Source organism: Leptopilina heterotoma, unplaced genomic scaffold, assembly GCF_015476425.1.
Source record: "Leptopilina heterotoma isolate Lh14 unplaced genomic scaffold, ASM1547642v1 Lhet_45, whole genome shotgun sequence".
Lineage (NCBI taxonomy): Eukaryota > Metazoa > Arthropoda > Insecta > Hymenoptera > Figitidae > Leptopilina > Leptopilina heterotoma.
In genome coordinates this window covers 1,249,432-1,270,180 of record NW_025111086.1, presented here as the reverse complement: position 1 = coordinate 1,270,180, position 20,749 = coordinate 1,249,432, and the positions used below count along the sequence as shown (strand labels likewise).

General features: G+C 21.3%; 1 protein-coding gene across 2 annotated transcripts in view; it reads left to right on the top strand.

The window, feature by feature from the left end:
* Nucleotides 1–20,749, top strand: part of LOC122507190 — a 456,874-nt gene that overhangs the window by 232,951 nt on the left and 203,174 nt on the right. The gene's annotated exons all lie outside the window — the stretch shown is intronic.

Genomic DNA, 20,749 nt, shown 5'->3' with positions numbered 1-20,749 from the left:
ACATTTAAACTATCAAGAAAAAAGAAAAGTTGAATTTCCCAAAGAAGAATTTTCATCTCATTCTTAAATCTTCACACGAATCCAACTAATCGTCGATCCATTTCAAGAATAAGAAAATTCTCGTCAATTTTTCCCTTCCTAATCTTTAAAATTTAACTCTCTCTCAAGAATTGTGATGATGACTTTATCAACCCTCGCATAGTCGCATTTTATACAGAACCAAAAATTCAACTCAATCTTAAGATTCTGAATTTCATTTTCGACGAATCAAAAATTTGAAAGTCGCGCGCGGGAAATAAATATACGATGAAAAGGGGAGAAAAATGTCTCGCTACCCTTCACTCTACACACACACACAACTCTATGAAAAGTCCAATCCACTCTTGAAGTAATATCCATTCGGCAAAAGTCGAGGCAATCTCATCTGTCAGTGTTGTGACGAAAGGGAATTTTTTTTTTTTTCATCCACCAGACGTGTCGATGTCATTGCGGTGAAGTCGAGACCTACTTTCAACGATTAGTTCACTCTAGGTTTCAAACTTACGCCGAGGGGTGACTTTCCCTTTTCTGCTTAACGGGGGTTTCATATATTTTTTTTCTCCCCCATTTACAATCGAAAAAAAAAAAAATTCCGTTCAAGCCACTTTCTTCAAGTTTATATAACTTTTTAAATCACAATGATGACATTCAATTTATCGTAAGGTGCGTTTTATTTATTTCAAGAATCGATGGATTACAGCCATGATGGGCCCATGTTGGAGCCCTGTTTCTAAAAATTATTTCTATCTGAACAATAATTTTCTACCCTTGTGGAAATTTTCCCATTTTATAATTATCTACAATTTCGAAAAGTAAAACTTAAAAAAAAAATTCCTTTGAAACTTTAATCTCTCACAGGGGCCTAACCAGTTTTCCTAGTTTCTGGTAAGGCCCATGCTAGAATTTTTTTTTTTATTTTGGATAAATTACTTGAAACCAGATATTAACAGGCAGTCAAGTTTTCCTTATTTCTGATAACGCCTTTGCCAGAATAAAAATTTTCGTTAATGAAAAAAAAAAAAGAATTAAAAAAGAATTAAAAATTCTTTTAAAAACAAGAATTTTCCTTAAGTCAAAAAAAATTGTCGTAACACGTTAATTCGTTATTGTTATTGTCAATTCGTTAATGAAAAAATTGTTCCTTTTAAATGAAAGAATTTTACTTTAGCCGAAAAACTGTTTTTTAAAACAAGGATTTTTTTAGTGAAAAAAATGGTATTTATAAAGAAGAAAAGTTTCCTTTAGTCAAAAATTTGTTTTTGTAAAAAAGGAATTTTTCCTTATTGGAAAAGATGGTTTTTGCAATGAAAAAAAATTACCTTCAGTCAAAAAAATTTGTTTTGAACGTAACATTTTTTTTTTGTGACAAAATTGTTTGTTTTTTTTTAAATAAAATATTTCTCCCTTAGTAAAAAAAATTCTTTTCTTAAGGAAAGAATTTTCCTTTAGTAAAAAAATTGTCAATTTAATATGGTAAAAGTTTTTTAGTTTCGTTAATGAAAAAATTGCTTTTTATAAATTTAGGAATTTTCTTTAGTCGAAAAATTGTTTTTTTAAACAAGGAATTCTTTTTTTTTTGTGAAAAAAATGGTTTCTATAAAGGAAAGGTTTCCTTTAGTCAAAAAATTGTTTTTTTTAAGAATAGAATAGAAAGAAAAATATTCTTTTTTTTTAATGAAAAAATTTTTCTTTAGGGAAAGAAATGTTTTTTTTTAAATTAAAAGAATTTCTTTTTAATGAAGAAGTCATTTTTTTAAAGGGCAGTATGTTTTCCTTTAGCTAAAAAAATTTTACTTTAGTTAAAAAATTGTTTTATTAAAGAAGTAATTTTTCCTTAATGGATAAATGGTTTTTATATCGAAAAAAAATTTCCTTTACTCAAAAAAATTGTTTTAACGCAAAGAATTTTTCTTTATGTGACAAAATTGTTCTTTTTTTAAATACAATATTTCTTCTTTAGTCAAAAAATTCTTTTCTTAAGCTAAACTATTCTTTTATAGGAACAATTTTTCGTTAATGAAAACATTTTTTCTTTAAAATAAAAATATTTTCTTTTAGTCGAAAAACCTTGTTTTTTTAAAAGAAGGATTTTTTTTAGTGAAAAAATGGTATTTATAACGAAGAAAAGTTTCGTTTAGTCAAAAATTTGTTTTTGTAAAGATGGAATTTTTCTTAATTGGAAAAAATGGTTTTTGTAATGAAAAAAATTACCTATAGTAAAAAAAAATAGATTTGAACGTAACTTTTTTTTTGACAAAATTGTTTGTTTTTTTGAAATAAAATAATTTTCCTTTAGTAAACAAATTTTTTTTTTAAGGAAAGAATTTTCCTTTTTAGTCATAAAATTGTCAATTTTATGGAAGAAGTTTTTTAGTTTCGTTAATGAAAAAATTGCTTTTCTTAAGGAAAGAACATTGATTTAGTAAAAAAAAATGGTTTTTTAAAGAAGGAATTTTTCTCTTTTGTAAAAAAATTGGTTTTTACAATGAAAAAAATTTTCCTTCAGTTAAAAAATTAAGGAAAGAATTTTACTTTAGTGAAAAAATTGTTTTTTTAAAGAACTAATTATTCTTTAGTGAAAAAAATGATTTTTATAATAAAAAAAAGTTTCCTGTGTAGTCAAAAATTGTTTCTTTAAGGAAAGAATTTTGCTTTTATTAAAATATTGTTTTTTTAATGGGAGAATTTTTCTTTATTAAAAACAATTTTCTTTTTAAGAATTTCTCTTTAGGGGAAAATAATTTTTTATTAAATGTTAGTACTTTCCTTTAGCTAAAAAATTTTTGTTATAGAAACAATTTAGTTAAAAAATTGTTTTTTTAAAGAAGGAATTTTTCTTTAGTGAAAAAAAATGGTTTTTACAACGAAAAAAATTTTCCTTTACTCAAAAAAATTATTATTTTTAACATAACAATTTTGCTTTAGTCAAAATATTGTTTTTTTAAACAGAGAATTTTTCTTTATGAAAAAATGGTTGTTATGACGAAAATAATTTTTTCCTTCAATTAAAAAAAATTGTTTTAAAGTAAGAATTTTTCTTTTTTGTGACAAAATTGTTTTTTTTTTTAAATAAAATATTTTTCCTTTAGTCAAAAAATTCCTTTCTTAAGAAAAGAATATTGTTTTTTTAAAGAACGAATTTTTCTTTAGTTAAAAAAAAATGGTTTTTACAACGAAAAAAATTTTCCTTTAGTGAAAAAATTGTTTTTTTAAAGAAGTGATTTTACTTTAGTGAAAAAAAATGGTTTTTATAACGAAAAAGAAATTTCCTGTAGTCAAAAATTGTTTCTTTAAGGAAAGAGCTTTTATCAATATATTGTTTTTTTTTAATAAGAGAATTTTTCTTCAGAAAAAACAATTTTCTTTTTAAGAATTTCTCTTTAGGTAAAAATAATTTTTTATTAAATGTCAGTATTTTCGTATAGCTAAAAAATTTTTTTTATAGAAACAATTTAGTTAAAAAATTGTTTTTTTAAAGAAGGAATTTTTCTTTAGTGAAAAAAAAATGGTTTTTACACACGGAGAGAAAAAACAAGGCTTTTCCCCATGAAAAATATGCATTTAACGCGTGAAAATTATCACAGTAAAAATGCAGGACGCTCACGGATTTTCTCGGTGAGATTCTAGGGCTAAGGCGTGGCCTAACCGCTAAACGCATGAAATTCATCGGGAAATCCGGTGAAACTGCTACCTGAAAAGGCATGAATTGAAGTCACGGGGAAAAGCCTTGTTTTTTCTCTCCGTGCAACGAAAAAAATTTTCCTTTAATAGTCAAAAAATTGGTTTTCACGTAAGAAATTTTTTTTTTGTGACAAAATTGTCTTTTTTTTAAATAAAATATTTTTTCTTTACACAGAAAATTTGCTTTTTTAAGAAAAGAATTTTTATTTATTCAAAAAGTTGTTCTCTGAATGAAAGAATATTTCTTTACTGAAAAAATTGTTTTTCTAAAGAAAGAATTTTTACAAGTAAATTTTTTTTTCAGAGTAAATATATTTTAAAAAAAATTAATAATATATTTTTTTTCTGAGCAAAAAAAAAAAAGGTGACCTGAATTATTCTAAGACGAAAAGTTTGTTTGCATCGCAGAGATGAAGAAGCTATGGTTTTAATCCGTTTACACAATCACGCCTTGTGAATCTTCTCCTCCAGGTTGATATTAAGACAAATCTCCACTCTGCTGCTTCATTCAAGTTGACTCTGACTGAAATTCACCTGTTGTATTACAAATAGAAGAGTTAAACTCTGAATAATTTCGAACTTGGAAAATAGTAGATAATTGAGTTCCTTCATTATTCATTACAAACTTGCTCTGTAATTTCAAAAAAAAGGGGGGGGGGGTAGAAAAAAAAATTTTCAACTAGTATTTAATTGAGTCAAATATTTCTCATTTACTAATTTGTTTTTCTTTAATTTTCAAATATAGAGAGGGAAATCTTCAATTAAAATAAGTACTCTCCTCCATCATCGTTTATAATAATCTTTGCTTTTGCGGGAAAGTTTAATGCTATTTTAGTTTTGATCTTTGAATTAGATATTATTCCTTGCATTTTATTGGTGTGAGGTACAGTTTTGATATTAGATAAAGATGTTTGGAGTGGAGGGTATTCAAACGAAAATCTCTTTATCGTACGCTATTCCGATTATGGCCGCCTTGAAAATCAGTTGTGGTATTCTTCTCAACGATTAAGGCAGTTTCTCAGTTATTGGTCCATAAAAGAAATCCTTGAGGCTGATAGATCCCTTTTAATGGGCGCGCCATCACGGTCTGCATGTTGAAAATTGAATAGGTCCAGCGATCAAGATTATTATTATTATTATTGCTATATATATTCATCACTGAAAATACTCCAATCAATAAATTGTGCATAAAATTATTTTAAGAGAGGAATTTTTTTCGCATTTTTAGCGTAGGAGTTTTTTTTTAATAAAAAAAAATAGTAAAAACAAAAAAAACATTGTAAATTAGTTTGTTTTTTATTTCTATTTTCAATTCTTTTGAGGTATTTTCTATTTTATCTATTTTCATTTTATTGTCTGTTAGTTTTTACTTTTAGCAATCAATGAAATTAAAAAACTTTTGTTAATTTTTATTTTAAAACGAGTTTTTTTTCATCAGGGTTCAGTCTAAATCTGAATTAGTTTGAGATAATTAATTGTTATAGTTAAATTTTGACTGAAATTCTGCTTCAGCAATTAGTGAAAAACAATTAGTAGTAAATAAAACATTAAATAAATAATTAAATAAAAAAATAATAAATAAATAATAAAAAATAAAAATAAAATAAAAAAAAATATATTATTATTTATTATATTATTATTATTTATTTTTAAATAAATAATTATTATGTTTATTAATAGTAAAAAAGTAATTAATTAGTAGTAAAAAATAACTAATTATTAGTAAATAACAAAATAGTCAAATTTGACTAATTCAATTAGTTAGATAATTTTTTAATTATTTTGCTATAAGCCAAACGTAAATTTAACTAATAATTAATCGTTAACTAATTAATTAATTAATTAATTAATTAATTAATTTGTAAAATACAACTATTATTTAAAACAGTAACTAATTTGATAGTAAAAAATTATTACTAGCAAATTAGTTATTTTTAATTAATTCAAATAAATAATTCTATAATGTTATAAAATTGTGTTAAAATTTTCTGTACTTATTTAAATTAGTGCAAAAATTTCTAATACAAAGGTTCACTAAATTCTACTCTAAAATTAAATTAATAAAAATTCGTATTTTTTTTTTACTAATTTTGCATTGAATGTAAATTCACAAAAATTTACTACTTAAAATTAGAATAAAAATTTCTACATATTAATTTTACTAATTCTCTTTTTAAAATAATTACAAATAATGGAAATAATTATTGAATTCCTGCAAAGAATTTTATTAAAATTGTATTCAAAATAATTGAATTCTTCTAAAAAAATTTATTATTTATGAAAATAATTGAATTTTCGAGAATAATTTATAAAACTAGAAGAAAAAATTGAATTTCTAGGAAGACTTTTATTATTTATAAAAATAATTGATTTCTTGCAAATATTTTCGACGAATTTAATTAAAATTGTATAGAAAATAATTCAATTCTTATAAATAAAATTTTATTAAAATTTATCAAAAATAATTGCATTTTTTCGTGTAATTTTATTGCAATATTGTATTTAAAATAATTGAATATTTCTGAAGAATTTTATTGAAGTTTTTGAAAATAATAAATAATAATAATAATTATAATAAATTAGTAAATAAAGTTTATGTTAAATATTTATTGATTAATTTGAATCAGTGACGGACTTTTTGCTTTTGAATTAATAAATTTCACTAATATTTACTAAATTTGCTAATTTGAAAGCAAAAAGTCAGTCAAATTAATAAATTAATTCAAATTAATAAAAATTTTTACTAATAAATAAACTCACTAATAAAACTAAATAATAATGCTAAATTTACCAATAATAATAATAATTTTTACTAATAAATATTAATTTCTATTAATTTGTTAGTAAAATTCAGGAATTCAAAAGCAAAAAGTCAAAAAAACAATTTAAATAAGTTAATAAGTAAACATTTTTACTAATTCAAATTTAGAGAGTAATAGAAAATAATTAATTATCAGTAAGAAAAATAGTTATTCATAGTTCTCTCAAAATCTAAATTAGTTAAAATTTAAAAATTATTTAATTCCTAGGTAGTTATTTTATTATCGATAAAAATTTTAGTATTAAAATTACTGTCTAACAATTAATTCTTTTTGACTAATAATGAACAGAAATTAATAAAAATTAATTAATAAAAAGTTTCCTTTAATCCAAAGATTGTTTTTTTAAGAATAGAATTTTTCTTTAGTTAAAATATTCTTTTTTTTTAATAAAAGAATTTTTCTTTAGGGAAAGAAATCTTTTTTTTTCAATTAAAAAAATTTCTCTTTAGTGGAAAAATTATTTTTTTAAAAGACAGTATATTTTTCTTTAGCTGAAGAAATTTTCCTTTAGTTACAAAACTGTTTTATTAAAGAAAAGTAATTTTTCTCTTTAGTGAAAAAAATGGTTTTTATAACGAAAAAAATTTTGCTTTAGTCAAAATATTGGTTTTTTAATCAGAGAATTTTTTTTTAGGAAAAAATGGTTTTTATAACGATACAAATCTTCTTTTAGTCAAAAAATTGTTTTAACGTAAGAATTTTTCTTTTTGTGACAAAATTGTTCTATTTTAAATAAAATATTTTTCCTTTAGTCAAAAAGTTATTTTCTTAAGGAAAGGTTTTAGTAAAAAAAATTGTTTTTTTAAAGAAGGAATTTTTCTTTAGTGAAAAAAATGGTTTTTACAACAACAAAAATTTTCCTTTAGTGAAAAAATTGTTTTTTTAAAGAAGGAATTTTTCTTTAGTGAAAAAAATGTTTTTTACAACGAAAAAAATTTTCCTTTAGTCAAAAAATTGGTTTTCACGTAAGAAATTTTTTTTTGTGACAAAATTGTCACAATGACAAAATCTAAATTAGTTAAAAATTATTTAATTGTTAGGTAGTTATTTTACTAATCGATAATAATTTTACTATTAAAAATTACTGTCTAACAATTAATTTTTTTTTTTGACTAATGAACAGAAATTAATAAAAATTTATATTAAACTTTACTAATTTGATTAGTAAAAAAATAAAAAATATTATTACATTTCTATTCGACCAGAAATAATAAAAATTGCTGTTAATTAAAAATTTTCAAGTTTTAATTTAAATTCACATTTTTTACAATAATTAAAATTAATGAAAAAAAAAAAATTTCGAATTAGCTTTACCTACATTTATTTGCAATGAATATTTTTTTTTCACAAAAAATAAAAACGAACATATATAGTTTTTATAATTCACTAAAAGATTGAAAGAGGGAAAAAATGAAATACACGTTTAAAAACTAAAAAAAAAATTAAAAAAGTATGTCGTCAAATATGAATTTATATATATATGTATAAAGCATAGTATATATACAATATAAATATGTAAAAGTTTAACAGGAGTGTTTTTATAAATTAATTTCTAGCCAGGTGCAATTGATGTAAAGTGTAATGGCTTAAAACTTTGTACATTGAATTTCATTTTGACATGAACTTTTTTCATTTATTTATATTTTTTTTTGCCCTCTCTTTTTCTTTTTTTTTCGTTTTTTTTTCTCGAGCACTATTTTCCAACACATGCATTCTTTTCCTCTTTTTCAACTAGGTTTCTCATTCCGAGCTTTTCATTTGTAATTGCGGCTTGATTTTTACCGTTTATATTTCTATGCCAATATGCTTTTTTTTATACGTGGCACCGTTTCACGATTAAAAGTATACACACACATATACACATCTATAGATATGTTCGTATGGAATTTGAGTGCATTTTACAAAGAACTAGACGCGCTTGCATTGAATTTCATCGTGTAAACAATTTTACGATGTTGCACCACAGGCAAATAAATAGAAGAGCGATTTTTCAACGACAAACTTCGTTATAATTCTCTTCATGCTTTATTATTATTTCTATTATATTATTATTATTTTATAATTATTAATTTTATTTTTTTATTAATTTTTATTATTATTATTTTTATTATTATTTTTATTATTATTATTACTATTTTATTTTATAATTTATTTTTATTATTATTAAATAATAATAAATCCAACTCTCTAAATTTGATTTAATAAAAATGTTTATCAACTTGAATTATTGACTAATTTTTCTTTTGAAAATTGAAAATGAAAATATTGACTATTTGCTTTTGAATTAGTAATTAGTAAATTTTATCAATAAATAATAATTTTTTACTTAATTTTTTAGTAAAATATTTTAACTTACTTAATTTTCTGTACTTTCTTTGGTTTTTTATTTTAAATAACCAAAGATAAAATTATTATCAAATTTATTAAATTTGAATTTCGCGCTCTAATGATTCTTGAGTTTACCGTCCAGATGGCATGAAAACTCTCTCGTAAACAGGATAAAATGGACTCATTATAAATACCAATCTTATTATATTTTGAAATAAAAATACAGTCTCAAAATATAGTGAATAATTTATTAAAAAAATAAAATTAAATTATAACTAATTTGTTAAAAAAATTTACTAATTCAAAAGCAAAAAGTCAGTCACTAATTCAAATTAGTAAAAAATTTTGTTTTTTATTTAATTTAAATTTAGAGAGAATATTATTAAATATTTATTAATATTATATTAATATAAAATTTATTAGTTAATATTAATACTAATAAGAGTTAAAATTTATAATAAAGAAAGAAATTTAACATAGTTGAAATATAACATTTACATGAAATATATTTAAAATTTTTAAGTAAAAAATTTTCATTTTCTCGATAAAAAATAAACATAGAAAAAAAAATAACGAGGTAAAAAATTGTATCTCTCTTTAAAGAGTATTTGGTGAAAAAAAAACTCTAAGGGAATTATAAACAATTTTTTGTTTACCTATTTACTTTATTTACTTCTTTACTTTATTCATTTATTTACTATTTTTTTACTCATCTATTTTTTTTTCTTAATCGTTACTACGAATAAGAAAAAAAAATAGATAAACGAATACAAAATATTAACCAAAAATAGTAAAGAAATGAAAATTAAATTGTTTGTTTTTTCTAATTTTTTTCTCTACTGAAAAAATTGTATTATTAACTTTTAGCAAAATTTTTTAATTAAATCAATATTGAAATTATCATACATTATAAATAATAAATTTTGTTCGATTATTTCTCATTTTTGGAAAAATGTAATAACATTTTTATTTTCTATAGAAAATAATTTTACAATGGACAAAAATAAAAGTTAATTAGAAATGACATTTGTAAATGATAAAATATTTAAATTTAATCTCATTTTGAAAATAGTTTCAGAAAATAGACTCTAGTTGATTTCATTAAATATTTCACATTACAGTTATTAAATTTTCCCAAAAGGGAAATTGATAAAAATAAGTCAGTCTACGATTGTTTTTTTTTTTTTAGTAAACTGCATTTTTTTGAAATAATTTTTAATTTCTTGTACTTTAAATTCATTTTCTTTATATTTTCTAAATTTCATTCTATATTTAAATTTAATTAAATAAAAATTACTATGACTTTATTTTTATAATTATAACAAATTTCGTTTGACTCATCTAAATTATTAAGCAAATTATTCTCCTTCTTATTTTTGTAGAAAATTCTCAATTTTCATAAGGAAATAATTTGCATCAATTCTATTTCTTAATTTCAGTTTTTAATAAAATTCAAAGTTTTTTAAAAATAAAGGAAAAAATTGTTTATAAATTATATTTGTCAATTAGAAAATTTAATTGAAAATGAAACTGAAAATCTTTTAATTTTTAGAAAAGAAAGAAAAAATTGTATTGAAAAAAATGTTCTGTTAAATTTATTTACGAATATCTTTAATTGTAAAATTATTCGAAAACAGCAATAATTTCTTTTTTAAATATTTTAAATATTTAATTATTATTATTTTTCGTAGGAATTAAAATTTTTCAAAATATTCAAATTCAAAAACCTTTTTGAAATTAATCAACTTTAAAAATATTGTTATAAAACATAAAGAAAACGATTACTCCGAGTCTTTGACTCGGAGTGATCGATTTCTTCATGTTTTATAATAATTAAAGAGGATCGAGTGTTAAAATCATTATTCTTATATTATAAAAATTACTGTAACTTCTTAAAAATAATTTTTATATTCTATTATCTAAAATTTAAACTAAAATTCATTTTCAAATAAATTTTTATTAGAAAATTCTACGAGAATTCAATTATTTGAATACAAAAGTAAATTATTTATTGAATAATTGAATGTTTCTTAAAATTTAATTCTTATAAAGAATTTTATTAAAAAAATTTTTAAATAAGAAAATAAAAATATTTTTATAGAAATAATAATAAATAATAGAAAAAAAATAGTAATAAATAAAAAGTAAATTGTCTTTCTCAGTATACTTTCAAGTGCTTGGTCGTATAATGGGAAAATTCTGCGAAACTTGAAAGTCAATATTCGGAATAAGTATAAAATTTGCATATATAGGTGTATAATGGATATTATAGAATGTGAAATGTGAATAGTAAATAGTATAATATTCCCGGCATGGATAGTGAGTTTAAAAGGAGTTATAATGTGGAGAATTAGAAGCACTCAGTAGACACGTGTTTGAGTTTCGCGTATGTAAGAACACGTGTTGCAATATGTGTATATATTGTACTCGCTCTTTGCTTCTATGCCACAAACTTTACGATGCTTTCAGCAAGTTGGCGCTAAGCAGGCGCAGTTAAAGGAAAAGTGAGCGGAAACTGAATATCTCCAAGTAGAGAGAGACTCTCTTTATCTCTCGCTCTGTCTTTCAGTTTCAAGAAATATTGTAAAAAGTTGAAGATTTTTTTAAAAATTTTGCGAAGGCTATGTATATCAAGTAATAATGAAAATATTTATAAACATATTTAAATAATCTTAATAAACCATTTTTCAAAGATAAATTACAATTTTTGTTCTCTACATTCTTATGTTTATAATAATAAATGTAGTAATTATTAATTACTATCGTAAATGTTACTGTTCCATTTATTATTTTGCAAATTAAAAAATTTTATATTTTCAAATATAGGTAAACATTCATTTTTGAATAATTTCAGATTCAAAATTTAAAAAATTCACCTTTTAACTACATAAATTAACTATTCTTGTTTATTACTTTCAAAAATGTTAATAACATATTTCGCAAGAATTCAATTATTTAAAAAAATTTTTAATGATAATTTGGATATTTTCAAAAATTTTAATAAAACATTCTTTGGAAGAATTCAATTATTTAAAACAGTAAAATTCGTCGCAGGAATTGAATTATTTTCAAAACAATTTTAATAAAATTTCACGAAAAGTAACAATTATTTTTAAAAAAATTTTAATAAAATTCTTGTTAAGAATTAAATTATTTTCAATAGTTAATAATAAAATTCTTTGGAAGAATTTGATTCTTTTTATAAATAATAATATTTTTTGTCGAGAATTCAATATATTATTTTCAATACAATTTTAATTAAATTTTCTCGAAATAATTCAATTATATGAAAAATTTTTTTACAAAAATCAAATGACTAATTATTTTCAAATTTTTCGATATAAAAACTTTGTGAGAATTTAATAATTTTCAGTGCTTTAATTTTTAAAATTCGAAACATTGAAAAAGAAAATTTATTAAAAAAGATGAGAGGCAAACAAAAACTAACTTCAAACTTCAAACAGATTTCAACACGACAATATTAATTTATTTCTTTGAAATTGTTTGTAAAATTTTATTTCATTTATCATATTTTAGAAAAAATTATAACCAAAATCTAAAGAATTTTTATTTGATTAGTTTAAAGATTTCTGAAGATAAATAAGAAAACAGGATTGCCACGGGTCAGAGAATTCAGGGAAAAGTCAAGGAAAGTAGAATTGGTCAGGGAAAAGTCATGGAATTTTTATTAAAAGTACTGGAAAAAATTAAATTTTTAAAATTCATAAGAAAATTCTAAATTTTTTGTGTCTTTTTTGTTTGCTTCATAAACTATGAAATTACCACGAATTTTAATACAAAACCTTCAAAATTTTTTTCTAATTCTGACCAGAATGAATTTTTTAATATTGTTTACAATTATTTCGAAAGTTTTAATGCAATTATCTTGATAAATAACAAAATTCTTTACAAAAGAAAGAATCATCATTATTCAATTATTTTTAAGAATTAAAAAAAAAAATTCTTTACAAAATTCGATTATTTTCATAAATATAACAATATTCATCACAAGAATTCAATTAGTTTCAAAACTAATAAAATTCTTCAAAGAAATTTAATTATTTTTAAAAATTTTCCCGAATATCTCGTCAAGAATTCAATTATCTTTACAAATAGTAAAATTTTTCGCTAAAAATTCAATTATTTTCAAAAATTTAAATAAAATTCTTTGCAAAATTTCAATTATTTTCAAAAGTTTTTCGCAATTCAATGATTTTCAATATTTACTAATTACTATTTTCATAAAATTTATCATATAATTTAATTATCAAAAAAAATTTTTTGTTATAATTCTACGTAAACATTAAATTATTTTCATAAATGATAAAATTTCATTTAGGAATTCAATTATTGTCATCGCAAAATTTCCAAATATTTTTAATAGAATTTGAAATAAATTTAAGATTTAAATTAATTCAAATTTAAGAAACATTCCATTATTCAATAAAATAATAAAATTCGTTGCAATAATTCAATTATTTTCATAAATAACTTTTCATTGGTCACAGAAAATTAATTATTTTCAAAAATTTTTAAGTAATTCTGCAAAAGAATTTAATTATCTTGATAAACAACAAAGTTTTCCACATAAAATCAATTATTTTAAGGAATTTTAAAAAAAATTTCTTTTCCAAAATTCAATTATTTCGATAAATATCAAAATTCATCACAGGAATTCAATTCTTTTGAAAACTATATAAAATACTTTCCGAAAATTAAATTATTTTCAAAATTTTTAAAAAATGACCGTTAAGAATGAAATTACCTTTTTTAGAAATAAATAGCGAAAATCTTTAAATTATTGTCAAAAATTTTAATAATATTCTTGGCAAAATTCTAATTATTTAAACGAAATTTAATCAAAATTCTTCGCATAAATTCAATTATTTTTTATAAATTATTATTTATGTACTTCTCAGGAATTCAATTGTTTTAAAAAATTTTAGTAAAATTCAAAAACTTTTCAATTATTTTCAAAAATTGTTATCAAATTCTTTAATATGATGAATTTCAGTAAAGTTTTAATAAAATTCCTTAAAAAAAAATTAATTATTTTCAAAAGTTGTCAATAAAATTTTATGTAAAAATTAAATTCCAAGAAACATTCAATTATTGAATAAGTTATTTATTTTTGTATTTAAATAATTGAATTCTCGTAGAATTTTCGAATAAAAATTGATTTAAAAATGAGTAGTTTCAGTTAAAGTTTTAGATAATAATTAAATATTAAGAGCATTAAGGGGGAATTATTTAGAAAATAATTGAATTTTGAAAAGGTTTTTGAATTCAAATCTTTGAAAATAAGAATTTTTTGTGCTCTCAACTAACAATTCGACGTAGAATTAATTTTATTTTATTATATTCGAGTCGAAGACTCGGAGTGATTGACTTCTTTATGTTCTATAATAATATTCTTATAAGTTATTGAATTTCAAAACATTTTGAATTTAAAATTTTTGAAAATCTTAACTCCTGTGGAAAAATAACAATGATTAAATATTTTTTTAAAACAGAAGTTGTTGATGTTTTTGAATAACTTTACAGTTAAAGAAATTCGTAAATAAATTTATTGGACCTTTTTTTCAGCATCTAATCATTTTTAGAGTGAATCAAAATATTCTTTTCTGCGGTCAGGGAAAAAGTGAAAATTTTGTCTGGAAATCAGAGAAAAGTCAGGGAAAAAGAAACTGAATTTTTGTGGCAACCTTGGAAAGGTTTGAAGACTGCAAGAAAGACGAAGAGAAACAGAGAGAGAGAGAGAGAGAGAGAGAGAGAGAGAGAGAGAGAGAGAGAGAGAGAGAGAGAGAGAGAGAGAGAGAGAGAGAGAGAGAGAGAGAGAGAGAGAGAGAGAGAGAGAGAGAGAGAGAGAGAGAGAGAGAGAGAAGTGAAAACAGCCATTACCCAACTAGAATGTTATATTTATTCATACATGTGCGAGAGAAAGACGAAACTAATCGATATATTAGTCGCGCGATAACGACCGAAAATGCCATCGTCAGACGAGAGTTTGACTCGAACTACTGGAGCGATTCAAATGTTACACGTATGCATCCAGCCGGGGTAAAACTTAACTTTTGCACCATCGGTTTTCGATACGCTCGCTTTTGTTTTCAATTTAAGGGCATACACTCCGTAATAATGATATAAAAAGCAAATATGTTTTTATACACATCATTATTCGCGAGTCATTTTGCAATATTCAAACTTTTTCTCCATTTTTCGCAATTAGTACCTATATATAAATTTATCATTTAACAGCGCATCTTTAATAATTTCATCCATTATACTTTATTTCTAAAAATTGTAATTTTTTCAACAAAACAAAAAATGTTTCTAAATTCCGTTTTTCTTTTTTTTTTTGAAGATAGCTGAGAAGAGATAGAAAATATATATTTTTTTTGAAACGATATCACCTAGACGGGACAATTGTATCTTGAAATCAGAGAATGAGTTTTCCCCCCCGAAAAAACGAATAAGAAATAAAAAGAAAAGTTGGATTATTTCAGGAAGGTTAGAGAGATAGATAGTTTTATTGATAGGATGAGTGTAAACGACAGTTGAAATACGCGAAGATTATTCTTTATATCATCCAGATATTGTGTATATATATTTATATAAATTTGTATGCTTTAAATGGAAAAAGAAAAAAAAAATAAATAAAATAAAAGAAAAAAAGCAACTCAAGAGAAACTATAATTTTGAAAAAATACAAAACAAACTATTACTAATTTATTGGAATAATTTTTATTCCTTTTAATAATTAATTTATTGTTCACTATTTTATTTTATCTATTTATTATTAATTAGTCTATTAATTATTAATTAGTTGAGTATACTTTATTAATTTGCTATTAACTATAATAATTTAACTAGCAACAATTCGCGCTAAAATGTGAGTGACTTTTCACTCACTTTTTAAACTAAAATTAGCAATTTTAAAAATAATAGAACGTAAAAATTTTAAATTCAATTTTTTTTTTATAAAAATAAAATATGAATTGGAATATATAGTTTTAATATTATTATAATATATAATCACAATAATCATATATTCTGACATAGGGAATTCAGGGAAAAGTCAGGAATTTTTATAAAAAATACTGAAAAAAATTAAATTTCTAGATTTAATAAGAAAATTCAGAATTTTTGTGTCTTTTTTGTTTGACTCATAAACTATAAAATTACCACGAATTCTAATAAAAAACTTCAAATGGCTTCAATTTGAAATTTTATAAAATTTCAATGTTGAATGAATTTAATTAGAAATTTTAATGAACTTAGATTTTTGAAAAATTTCAATAAATCAAAATCTTCTAAAATTAGTTAAATTTGTCAATATTATTTAACTGATTATTAAAAATAATGGATTTATAGAAGAATTTTAGTTGGAAACACTAGAAAAAAATTAAATTTTGAAGAAGATACAAATGATTGTAGAAATTCAATTATTTTCAAAAGTAATAAAATTCTTATCACAAAATTCATTTATATTCAAAATTTACAAAGAAATCTCAACAAAATTCCAATTATTATCTTTATAAATAAGAAATTCTTCTTCAAAATTCAATTATTTTCAAAAATTTTAATAAAATTATTCTTGTCAAAATTTCAATTATTTTTCAAATTTTTCCTGATTTCAATGATTTTCAATATCTACTATTTTAATAAAATTACCCAGAAGAATTCAATTATTTAAAAACAATTTTAATAAAATTGTACGCAAACATTTATAATTATTTTCATAAATAATAAAAATTTCACAGGAATTCAAATATTTACAAATTTTTTATAAGTTTTCTCTAAATAATTCAATTATTTTCAGAAATAATAAAATTTATTGCAGAATTTCAATTATTTTTAATACAATTTTGATCGAATTCCTTGAAAAATGTAAAAATAGTAAAATTTTTTATTAAAATTCGTCAAAAGAATTCTATTATTTAAAAATTTGTTAATAAAATTCTTTATAAGAATTAAATTTTAAGAATCATTCGATTACTCAATAAATAATTTACTTTTGTATTCAAATAATTGAATTCTCGTAAAATTTTCTAATAAAAATTGATTTGAAAATGAATTATAGTTTAAATTTTAGATAATAGAATATGAAAATTATTTTTAAGAAGTTACAGTAATTTTTATAATATAAAATAATGATTTTAACACTCGATCCTCTTAAATTATTATAAAACATGAAGAAATTCTTTATGTTTTATAACAATATTTTTAAAGTTGATTAATTTCAAAAAGGTTTGAATTTGAATGTTTTGTAGAATGTTAATTCCTACGAAAAATTAAAATAATTAAATATTTAAAAAAGAAATTATTGTTTTCGAATAATTTTACAATTAAAGATATTTGTAAATAAATTTAACAGAATACATTTTTTTCAATAAAATTTTTTCTCTCTTTTCTAAAAATTTAAAAACTTTCAGTTTCATTTTCAATTAAATTTTCTAATTGACAAATATAATTTATAAACAATTTTTTTCTTTATTTTTAAAAAAAACTTTGAATTTTATTAAAACAATTGTAATTAAAAAATAGAATTGATTATTTCCTTATGAAAATTGAGAATTTTCTAGAAAAATATTAAGAAACGGGAATATCTAATGTTTTTCTTCCCAAAAGAAAAAAATGAGTTTGTAAACAATATATTGTTTTTGAGAAATAAAAATTATTCATAAAATTGGTACATTTCCTACTTCTTAATCAAAATTTTTTTAATAATTAACAATTTTCTAGTATTTTTTATAAATAAAGAGGAGAATAATTTGCATAATAATTTAGATCAGTTAAACGAAATTTGTTATTGAAAAAAGCATATAACAAACAAAATTGGTTTTTTTTTCGTTAATCGTAATTTATTTTCAAATTTTTAATATTATTTTAATATAAATCATGAAAAAATACCTGAATATTTTCTATTTGGCAAAAAAAATATTTTTGAAAGAAAAAAAAAACATAAGCATACACAGAAACTAAGCGGACAGAATGAATGAAAGAATACGGAGATTAATATAGTTAATTAATAATAATATGAAATATATTAATAAAAAATACTCTCTAAGTTTGAATTTGTAAAAATGTTTACTAATTAGAATAAATGACTGACTTTTTTGCTTTTGAATTAGTAAATTTGACTGAAAAATTAGTAGAAAATAGAAATAAATATTTATTAGTAAAATAAATTGAATTTACTAATTCAAAAGCAAAAAGTCGGTCACTAATAATTTAAATTAGTAAAGATTTTTACTAATTCAAAATTTTGAGAGTAATAATAAAAAAATATTAATAAATAATATTAAAAAAAAATAAAAATAAAAAAAATAAAATAAAATAATTATAAGTAATAAATATATTACTAACAAATAATAAAGCGTTTATATAAAATTTTCCAAAAAAGAAATATAAAATTTTTACAAAAAAAAAAAAAAACATTCATGAGGGAAAATTTGCGAGAAAAAAATGGAAAAAACAGTTAAATATAGAAAGAGATAGTTTCGATTTAATTAGCGAGATGAGAGGGGCCGAGTTCACTGCTCAAATGTGATGGGACTAGATTTAATTAGTTTTGTCGCGCGCGACTCCTAAAGATTTAAAGCAAAGTCGCGACAAGCCGCATAAACCTGTCTCACGCTTTGTTTCACTCGGTCTCTGTTTCATTGTCGTTTTCTTCATGTTTTTGAGATTTTTTTCTTTATTTTTTTTCTTTTTTGGCAAAAGGGAGATAAAAAAAAATGACAAGAGAGGCGCTCTCTTGTGTATATAGCGACCTATTACGACCTATTATTAGTACTAATAGACCATATGTTATGCGAGGTCCCTCGACATACTGGGTGGCTCATCGCCATCAACGCAACACGACAGATAAAATAACCGGACGCGCACGTGTCAAATGAGCGACGACCAGAAATGTATAGAAGAAGAAGAAGAAGAAGAAGAAGACAAAATAAAAAGAAGAAAAAAGAAAAAGACATATTTCGCAAAATAAAAAATTTAAAAAAAGAGAGCTGAACGAATACACTCTGGCGCCAACCGAAAATATTTTCTGAGAATCAGCAAGAGAGAGGAAGAGAGAAAAAGAGAGAGAGAGAGAGAGAGAGAGAGAAATCTGACTTTAGAGAGAGAAAAACGTATCTTTATAGTGAGATAAAGAGAGAGAAAGAGAGAAACGTATCTCTAGTGAGAGAAAGAGAGAAAGAAAAAAAAGAGAGAGAAGAAACGATGATAAATGAAATTGAGAAAATCGCGAAACGGTGACAGAGTTAAGTTAATGGCCAACAGTCGAAAGGTAGAATTTCAGAGAGAATTTACAACCCGGGATTATTAAAGGAACCAAGTAAAATTAGTGATTTTTTTACAAAAATATATTTTCACGAATAGCAAAAACGTTTTTTATCAGATCGTTCTACTTTTTTTTTCGTTTTTTTTTTTTTTTTGCTTTCCTTATGAAACAGTGAGAAAATAATACTGAAAGTGAACTGTCGGATTAAGCGTGGAAAAATTTGTAACCCGCGAACATGACATATTTTGGCACAGGGGAAAAAAAGTAGAAAGATTTCTCGGAAATTGCCCTTAAAATTTTCATGTAAATATTTCATAAAATAGAAATTTCATGAAAATTTCGTATTATATCTTCTATACACTTTATATACACCTATAGAATTCTAAATATTCCTTGAGAAATTTTTCGTGTTAACTTATTATTTGAATTTATTTTAAACATTTTATTTATTTATTTATATAAACACAATATTAATTTACAATTATATGGAAAAATATAATAATGAAAATTTTCAATTAATTGTTAAAATTGATTATTTTATAATTAAAAACAAAATTTATTAAATTAAAATATAAAAAAATGAAACGACATATTTTTCTTAAAGTTTCGAAAAGTTTAAATAAAGGAGATTTTTTTCACTTTTAATTTGTACTTATTAAATAAATTATTTTTCTATATTAACAAAATTAATTAGTTTTTTAGAATTCTACTAAAATGATGCTATAGAATTATTCTAAACATATTTTAGTGAACGTTCTGTAGAATTTTACTAGAATAATTCTATACAAGTTTTTTCAATTAATTCTAATAAATATTTTGTAGAAAAAATGAAATTTGAGTAATTTTGAAATAAATGAGATAAATAGTTAACAAAGAAACCAAAAAAAAAAAATAGAGAAGCAAATGAAAAAAATAAAAAGCAAATTTTAATAAAATTTTTTGCAAAATTGAATTATTTTCATAAATAACAACATTCATCGCAAGAATTCAATTATTTTCAAAAGTAATAAAATTTTTCGTCTGAAATTCAATTATTTTCAAAATTTTTTTTTTAAATTTTCGTCAAGATTTCAATTATTTTTAAAAATAGCAAAATTCTTTGCAGACATTCAATTATTTTCAAATATTTTAGTAAAATTAATTGCAAAATTTCAATTATTTATAAAACATGATAAACTTCTACACAAACATTCAATTATTTTCTCTAAAATAAAAAATATCATCGGAATTCAATTATTTAAAATAAAATTAGCATACATTTTTTCAAAAAAATCAATTATTTAAAAAATTTTTATCAAATTCTTCTCAATAATTCAATTTTTTTTACAATTATTAAATTTCTTTTCAAGGATTCAATTTCAATTAAATTAACCTCAAAAGAATTTAATTATTCTTAAAAATTCTATTAAAATTCGTCGAAGGAATTCAATTATTTAAAAATTTGTTGATAAAATTGTTGATAATAATTCAATTCTAAGAAACATTCAATTGTTCAATAAATTAATAATTTTGGTATTCAAATCATTGAATTCTCGTAGAATTTTTATTTATTTATTTATTTATTTATTTAACAATTTTTACGGGCTTACAA